The sequence below is a fragment of the Triticum urartu genome, chromosome 6A, assembly GCF_056163025.1.
Source record: "Triticum urartu cultivar PI428250 chromosome 6A, HENAU_Tu73, whole genome shotgun sequence".
Taxonomy (NCBI): Eukaryota; Viridiplantae; Streptophyta; class Magnoliopsida; order Poales; family Poaceae; genus Triticum; species Triticum urartu.
Window position 1 is genome coordinate 591922797 of NC_141878.1, and position 7908 is coordinate 591930704.

General features: G+C 41.0%; 1 long non-coding RNA gene across 1 annotated transcript; it reads left to right on the top strand.

Moving 5' to 3' along the window:
- Positions 1–253: 253 nt before the first annotated feature.
- On the top strand, positions 254–4658 carry LOC147966833 (uncharacterized). The gene is made up of 5 exons (XR_015609079.1): positions 254–630; positions 1327–2965; positions 3836–3904; positions 4008–4081; positions 4160–4658. It is a non-coding gene; the product is annotated as an uncharacterized LOC147966833 (long non-coding RNA).
- The last annotated feature ends 3250 nt before the right edge of the window (positions 4659–7908 follow it).

The following is a 7908-nucleotide window of genomic DNA, read 5'->3' on the forward strand; positions in this document are numbered from 1 at the left end:
TGGGTAGGGTTCTTAGGACAGATCCATGCCCCTACCCTAGGTACATAGCTTCATCACAACCGCCGGCAGAAGTGGCACAACCACGGCACGTGCACTGCCAGCAATTATGCACAGTTCTTGGGTCACATAATCTGCCGGCACAACTAAGCCCAGGCATCTTATCTGCCGGCTCCTGTTTCTGGGCCCACACCAAAATATTGGCCTAGACGCGCGCTGGTGCAAGAGGAGGAGCGCGCGAGAGGCCGAAATTTAGATCTCTGAAAGAATAAATCCTCCCAAATTTACCTCCGGAGCATTATCTTATCCCAAGTCCTCCTCGACCACCGTCCGCGCCGCCCCCAACCTAGGTCCTCGCCTGAACCATGGCCGCCGCGGAGGCTGACCACCCACTCGTCGCCGCCGGTGCTAGCTTCCTCCCCAACAAACCTCCCCCCACGCCCGCCCCGCCAACCACCCTTCCCTGGGCGCCCCCAACCAGCGCCGCCTCTGCACTCAGTTCCGTTCTCCCGCGACCTAGATCTACCGCCGTTCTCCACCAGCCAGCTTCTCTTCCTCGAGCAGTCGCTTCAACCTCCAGGAGCTCCTCTCCTCCGGCAGCAACTTCTCCACGAGGATCCTCTACACGCCAAGGTAAGCAATCCTTTTCTGAACTTGTGTTGTGGACACTGGAACTAGATTGCAGGAGCAACACCCATGGCAGGAGCGCTCGCGGCATGGTTAGAATGCCAATGGATAAAATTATGCACTTGTAATTACATTATGTAGTTGTTATGGCTGGCACTGCCATTGCTTTTAGTTAGTACTTAAAAATGCGTTGTTTAGATGTTGTCTATTCTAATCTGTGGACATCTGAATCTTGCACTTGATGTGAAGATATTAAGGAAATTATTTTCTGTAGAGTAGTGATGTAGGAAAGTACTGTAGTTCAGTTAGAAGTAGATATTTTTTAGAAGAAATTGAATCAACTGTAGATTTTTCTCTGTGAAACTTTGAAACATGCCTTGCTACCTGATATACTAAATAATTATTCGTTGGGCCTGTGTATATATATATATATATATATATATATATATATATATATATATATATATATCTGGTTTGCCAGCCTCTAGTTTATACCTTTGGATCTATTTAGGACATGCCTGGACCCATATCCACAATAATTTTCCTAAGCTTTCTTTTTGTTTGTTATATCGGTAGAAGTATATGGTTATCCAAGGATCCATGTAGCTTGTATTATTTGATTTAACATGGTTATAACATTGATTTAGTTCTTCAATTTGTATGCTATATGTTGTGTAATTGGTCTTCCTATCCTTTGAGCAGCATGCCTCCTATTCGTTCTCTGTGCCAAGCAGTGCCATTTTGAGTACATCATCTCCCCTGGATAGCGCCTCATCTACGTCCTCGCCTCTCCCGTGGCACCACTTCCTCTACTTCTCAACTGACGTTCAGATTTATCTGCTATTTCTCTCATTCAACCCTTAGTAATCTTGTAATGGGCACTGATATGGTGTTGAAAATTTCCTGAAATGGCATGATGCAGTTCACTGATGTGCTCTCTGCCATACTATCTCTTAATGCCTTCCCCTAATCACAGAGCCCGTAATTAGTACATATCAGGAATATGTTGTCTGTACACATAAATTTCTACTCTTGTACTGATTGCATCTTTTTTATTGTATGTTTTCCTTTTCTATTGGAAGTGGAATTGAAGTCCTATTGTGGTTTACTGTTAAATCTCTTGTATGTACAAGAATACCATCTATGTTTTAGTTTCTTAGATCCATTAACTTTACTTTTCATGTGGAAACAATTTTGCACATCAAAAGTATGATGCAACCCCTTCTGATGTAAGATATTCTTAAGCTTATGATTGCTGTCCGCCCTCTTGTATATTTAAAAACATGATTCATATATGATACTTTTTAATTTGTTATAATGCACATATCGCCCAGTTATTGAATTACACCATCAAAAGTATACTGAGTGCTCATTTCTTACTGTATTTTACGCTTATGGGAACAGTTTATTTTCATATTATTTTTGGATGTTTTCACTAGGGAGGCACTTCATTGTGTTGTTAAGTGATCAAACTAGCCATTTTTTTTACTTTTTAAGTTGTGTAACAGCTATGTACTTTGGATGCGGTAAGAAACAGAAACAATATCAATGTTGTAATCTTTATCTACTTGTGGTACAGATTTTATAGAAACAACTGGAAACTATAATCAGGATCATGTATACTTGCTTTCCAGTTATCATTTGAGCTTTGAAGTCAGCAGAATTCTTTTTTGTAACATGGTTCTCATCTCTGCACACATGTTGTTTTCCTTTTATGTTAAGATTTTTTTAAACAAAATACATGGATTGACATATGATTTGTTAGCCTTGTTTTTTGTAACATGGATCTCATCTCTGCAATAAGACTGTTGTTTTGTTGCTGATAATTTGGAAGTTTTGGGTGCTTGTTGTTTAGGTTCTGCGTCAAGTGCCCAAGGTTTGGTATTAGTGCTGATCTGTGTGGCATAGTTTGTGATGTTTAGAGGGTACCCCTGGATGGGGACGAATCTGAGATATGTGGTTGACTATTATCAGTCTGTAGTAATGGGAATGGGGAGATATGCCCCTAAATCTTAAAAATGGAAGAACATGGGTCATGATGCTAGCTGAGTATCGTGCTCTTTTCTCCTAGATGTAATCCTTGCAAACTGTTCTCTAATTTTCACTTGGTGTTTTCACTGAAATAATCTTTTTGGGTTGTTTTTCCTGTGATCAGTGTGCATATTATTTGTCCTCTCTGCCAAGCAGCGTCTACAACGTCATCTCCCCCAGGTAGTGCATCTTCTATGTCCTTGGCTGCAAGTATTGTCGCCTCGCCTCTACTTCCTCGTCCGAGCAGCACTGCCTACGTCATCTGCGTCGTCGCTCGAGCAACACCACCTCCTCTACTTCTAGACAGACGGTGAGATTTCTTTGCTACCAATACCATTTAGCCCTTAGTAATCTAGTAAGGGGCACTCATATAGTGTTGAAATTTTGCAGTTAGTCCTAGTTCTATAGATGTAGACATTCTGTGATTTACCCCCTCTGTAAAGAAATGTAAGACGTTTTAGGTCACTAATTTAGTATCCTAAAACATCTTACATTTATTTACAGAGGGAGTAGTTTTCAATTGTGTGGTTCTTCTCAGCTGTTTATTTGTGTTTTGTATGTCTGATATTTGGACAGAACAAGTGCAGTTTTTTTATATGGATAGTGATATTCTTACTGCTATTTTGGTTTTTGCATCCCTAAAAAGGTCACATGAACTTAATTAGTTTATCAGTTAATGTTACTGACTTGAACTGTTGCTGAATGTATTAGGTATTAATTCGTGCTTCTTTTACTAAATAGAAGAAAAAAAAGAAATGTTACAACAAAATGGATCTGATATTCTGATTCTCCAACTAAACATATTTTTTAAACCTCATTCTTAGTTGTGTGTTAGGACAATATGGTGACCACTTATGGTAATTTTGCATGTGGGTGCATAATACATTCTTAATATATGTGCATACAACTCAAACTGGACATTTGTATCGTACATCTAGAACCCGTTGAGTTCTTTGTGCTGTAAATTCTTATGTTATAGTTTGAAATACAAATATAAAGATTATTGCAATTGTGGTCTGATTCAGAACACCTGTACACAGGAACTGCACCATTTTAGTCCATTTTAGTAAACAACAAAGTTGAAATGGTAATACAGTGGAGAAATGAAATAGCCTACCTGAAGGTTTCCCCATAACCATTTTGATTTGTACAAGTGCTGATTTAATCTTTCATTTGGCAGATATTGTGACTTCACTTAGGAGAGGGATCTCAGGCTCCTTAAGCAAGCCCTTGATAGACATGAAGACCCGTAAGTTCACATATTTGTGTGCTGAAAAATTTCAACCCTCCGATGCGACTGATTGCTTCCTACTTATTTGTACGGGGACACTGATTGCTTATTTCTCTTGCAGGGTTATTAAAATGTGGTGTCTACCTCGTTGGAGAAACTTGAACTCCAGGTCTACCGGAGATTAGTGAAGAAAATGTGAGTCTAAACTTGAAGGTGTCCTTGTCACAATTTTACAGAATGAACCAATCCTTTTGACTTTGCTTTCTTCTGCAGCCATATCATCGAGAGGGAGAAGGAATCATCTAAGGCGCATCATATCAAGTTAGAGGTCTCTGCATCCATTTTAGCAGTTTTGCCAAAGGTGACCGCAGTAAACTTTTTATCCTGATACAGCACATTATTTGAATGAGATGGCGTCTCTTGCTGGTGGCTTATCCTGATACACTAGTTGGTGGAGGTTTGGATAATCTACAAGCTGTTGAAGGTTGCAAGACCTACAATTAAGTTGGTGGATTTATAATGTAATGCGCCATGTTTGTTGAACCTGGAGACATTGGCAAATTCTGTTTGTTTTGGCACATAGCCACGTATGCTCGTTTTCAGTGTGTGACACATCTAGAAACATATGTATTTTTCCCTTTGTGGCACTAATTCATTTTTGTTGCGTGGCACATCTAGAAACATATATGTACTTCTCCTTTTGTGCCACAACCTGCTTATACGTTTATCGAATGAAGTTCAAGGGTTTTGATGAGGCTTATATGTTACTTTGAAGTGTATGTATGAATTATGTGATGTGTCCTGATTGGCTAAATATAATGAATGGATTTACATTAGGGACATCTACAATAATTTGCTAGTGAAATCAAAGTGCTGGCATAATAACTGCCGGGTAAAGATGCTTTTGTAGGCAGTTGAACCGCCCGCAATTGCAGTTTCATGTGCCCCAACCAATCTGCTGGGAGAAAACGCACTGCCGGCAAATACATGGGTTGGGGCAGAGAAACTGCCAGTAGAAGTTTATCTGCCGGGAGAAGTAATCCCCGGCAGCCGTTCTTGTGGCAGCTCTATCTGCCGGGAGAAACACTGTCTCGGCAGTTTTTCTGCCCTTATAAGTGCCTTATCCTGGCAGTTTTTCTGTCCTTGCATCAGTGTTGTGGTGTAGTGATGGTTCGCATGTCTCAAACTTTTCAAAAACGAGTGAGCCCAAAGATCCATCAACATGGAGCTTCTTCATGCGTTTTATACCGATATGACTTACGTGGCAGTGCCACAAGTAGGTGGTACTATCATTACTATCTTATATCTTTTAGCATGAACATGTGTATCACTACGATCGAGATTCAATAAACCATTCATTTTAGGTGCAAGACCATTGAAGGTATTATTCAAATAAACAGAGTAACCATTATTCTCCTTAAATGAATAACCGTATTGCGATAGACATAATCCAATCATGTCTATGCTCAACGCAAACACCAATCTCGATGGTAGAGGGAGCGTGCGATGCTTGATCACATCAAGCTTGGAAAAACTTCCAACACATATTGCCAGCTCACCTTTAGCTAGTCTCCATTTACTCCGCAGCCCTTTATTTCGAGTTTACTAACATTTAGCAACCGAACCGGTATCTAATACCATGGTGCTACTAGGAGTACTAGTAAAGTACACATTAACACAATGTATATCCAATATACTTCTATCGACCTTGCCAGCCTTCTCATCTACCAAGTATCTAGGGTAATTCTGCTCCAGTGGCTGTTTCCCTTATTACAGAAGCACTTAGTCTCGGGTTTGGGTTCAACCTTGGGTTTTTTCACTAGAGCAGCAGCTGATTTGCCGTTTCATGAAGTATCCCTTTTTGCCCTTGCCCTTCTTGAAACTAGTGGTTTCACCAACCATCAACAATTGATGCTCCTTCTTGATTTCTACTTTTGTGGTGTCAAACATCGCGAATATCTCAAGGATCATCATATATGTCCCTGATATATTATAGTTCATCACGAAGCTCTAGCAGCTTGGTGGTAATGACTTCAGAGAAACATCACTATCTCATCTGAAAGATCAACTCCCACTCGATTCAAATGATTGTTGTACTCAGACAATCTGAGCACAAGCTCAACAATTGAGCTTTTCTCCCTTAGTTTGCGAGCTAAGAAAATCGTCGGAGGTCTTATACCTCTTGACGTGGGCACGAGCCTGAAATCCCAATTTCAGTCCTCGAAACATCTCATATGTTTCGCGACGTTTCAAAACGTCTTCGGTGCCTCAACTCTAAACCGTTTAACTGAACTATCACGTAGTTATCAAAATGTGTATGTCAGATGTTCGCAACATCCATAGACGACGTTTGAGGTTCAGCACACTGAGCGGTGCATTAAGGACATAAGCCTTCTATGAAGCAATGAGGACAATCCTCAGTTTATGGACCTAGTCCGCATAATTGCTACTATCAACTTTCAACTAAATTTCCCTAGGAACATATCTAAACAGTAGAACTGAAGCGCGAGCTACGACATAATTTGCAAAGACCTTTTGACTATGTTCAGGATAATTAAGTTCATCTTATGAGCTCCCACTCAGATAGACATCCCTCTAGTCATCTAAGTGATTACATGATCCGAGTCAACTAGGCCGTGTCCGATCATCACGTGAGACGGACTAGTCATCATCGGTGAACATCTTCATGTTGATCGTATCTACTATACGACTCATGCTCGACCTTTCGGTCTCTTGTGTTCCGAGGCCATGCCTGTACATGCTAGGCTCGTCAAGTCAACCTAATTGTTTCGCGTGTGTAAATTTTTCTTACACCCGTTGTATGTGAACGTTAGAATTTATCACACCCGATCATCAGATGGTGCTTCGAAACGATGAACTCTCGCAACGGTGCACAGTTAGGGGGAACACTTTCTTGAAATTATTGCGAGGGATCATCTTATTTAAGCTACCGTCGTTCTAAGCAAATAAGATGTAAAAACATGATAAACATCACATGCAATCAAATAGTGACATGATATGGCCATCATCACTTTGCTCCTTTTGATCTCCATCTTCGGGGCTCCATGATCATCATCGTCACCGGCATGACACCATGATCTCCATCATCGTGTCTTCATGAAGTTGTCTCGCCAACTATTACTTCTACTACTACAGCTAACGGTTAGCAATAAAGTAAAGCAATTACATGACGTTTATGTTGACACACAGGTCATAAATAAATTAAGACAACTCCTATGGCTCCTGCCGGTTGTCATACTCATCGACATGCAAGTCGTGATTCCTATTACAAGAACATGATCATCTCATACATCACATATATCATTCATCACATCCTTTGGCCATATCACATCACAAAACACTTGCTGCAAAAACAAGTTAGACGTCCTCTAATTGTTGTTGCAAGTTTTTTACGTGGCTGCTATAGGTTGCTATCAAGAACGTTTCTTACCTACGCCAAAACCACAACGTGAATTGCCAATTTCTATTTACCCTTCATAAGGAACGTGTTCATCGAATCCGATCCGACTAAAGTGGGAGAGACAGACACCCGCCAGCCACCTTATGCAACTAGTGCATGTCAGTCGGTGGAACCGGTCTCATGTAAGCGTACGTGTAAGGTTGGTCCGGGCCGCTTCATCCCACGATGCCGCCGAATCAAGATAAGACTAGTAACGACAAGTAAATTGACAATATCGACGCCCACAACTACTTTGTGTTCTACTCGTGCATAGAAACTACGCATAGACCTAGCTCATGATGCCACTGTTGGGGAACGTAGCAGAAATTCAAAATTTTCTACGCATCACCAAGATCAATCTATGGAGTAATCTAGCAACGAGGGGAAGGAGAGTGCATCTACATACCGTTGTAGATCGCTAAGAGGAAGCGTTCAAGTGAACAGGGTTGATGGAGTCATACTCGTCGTGATCCAAATCACCGATGATCCTAGTGCCGAACGGACGGCACCTCCGTGTTCAACATACGTACAGCCCGGTGACGTCTCCTACGCCTTGATCCAG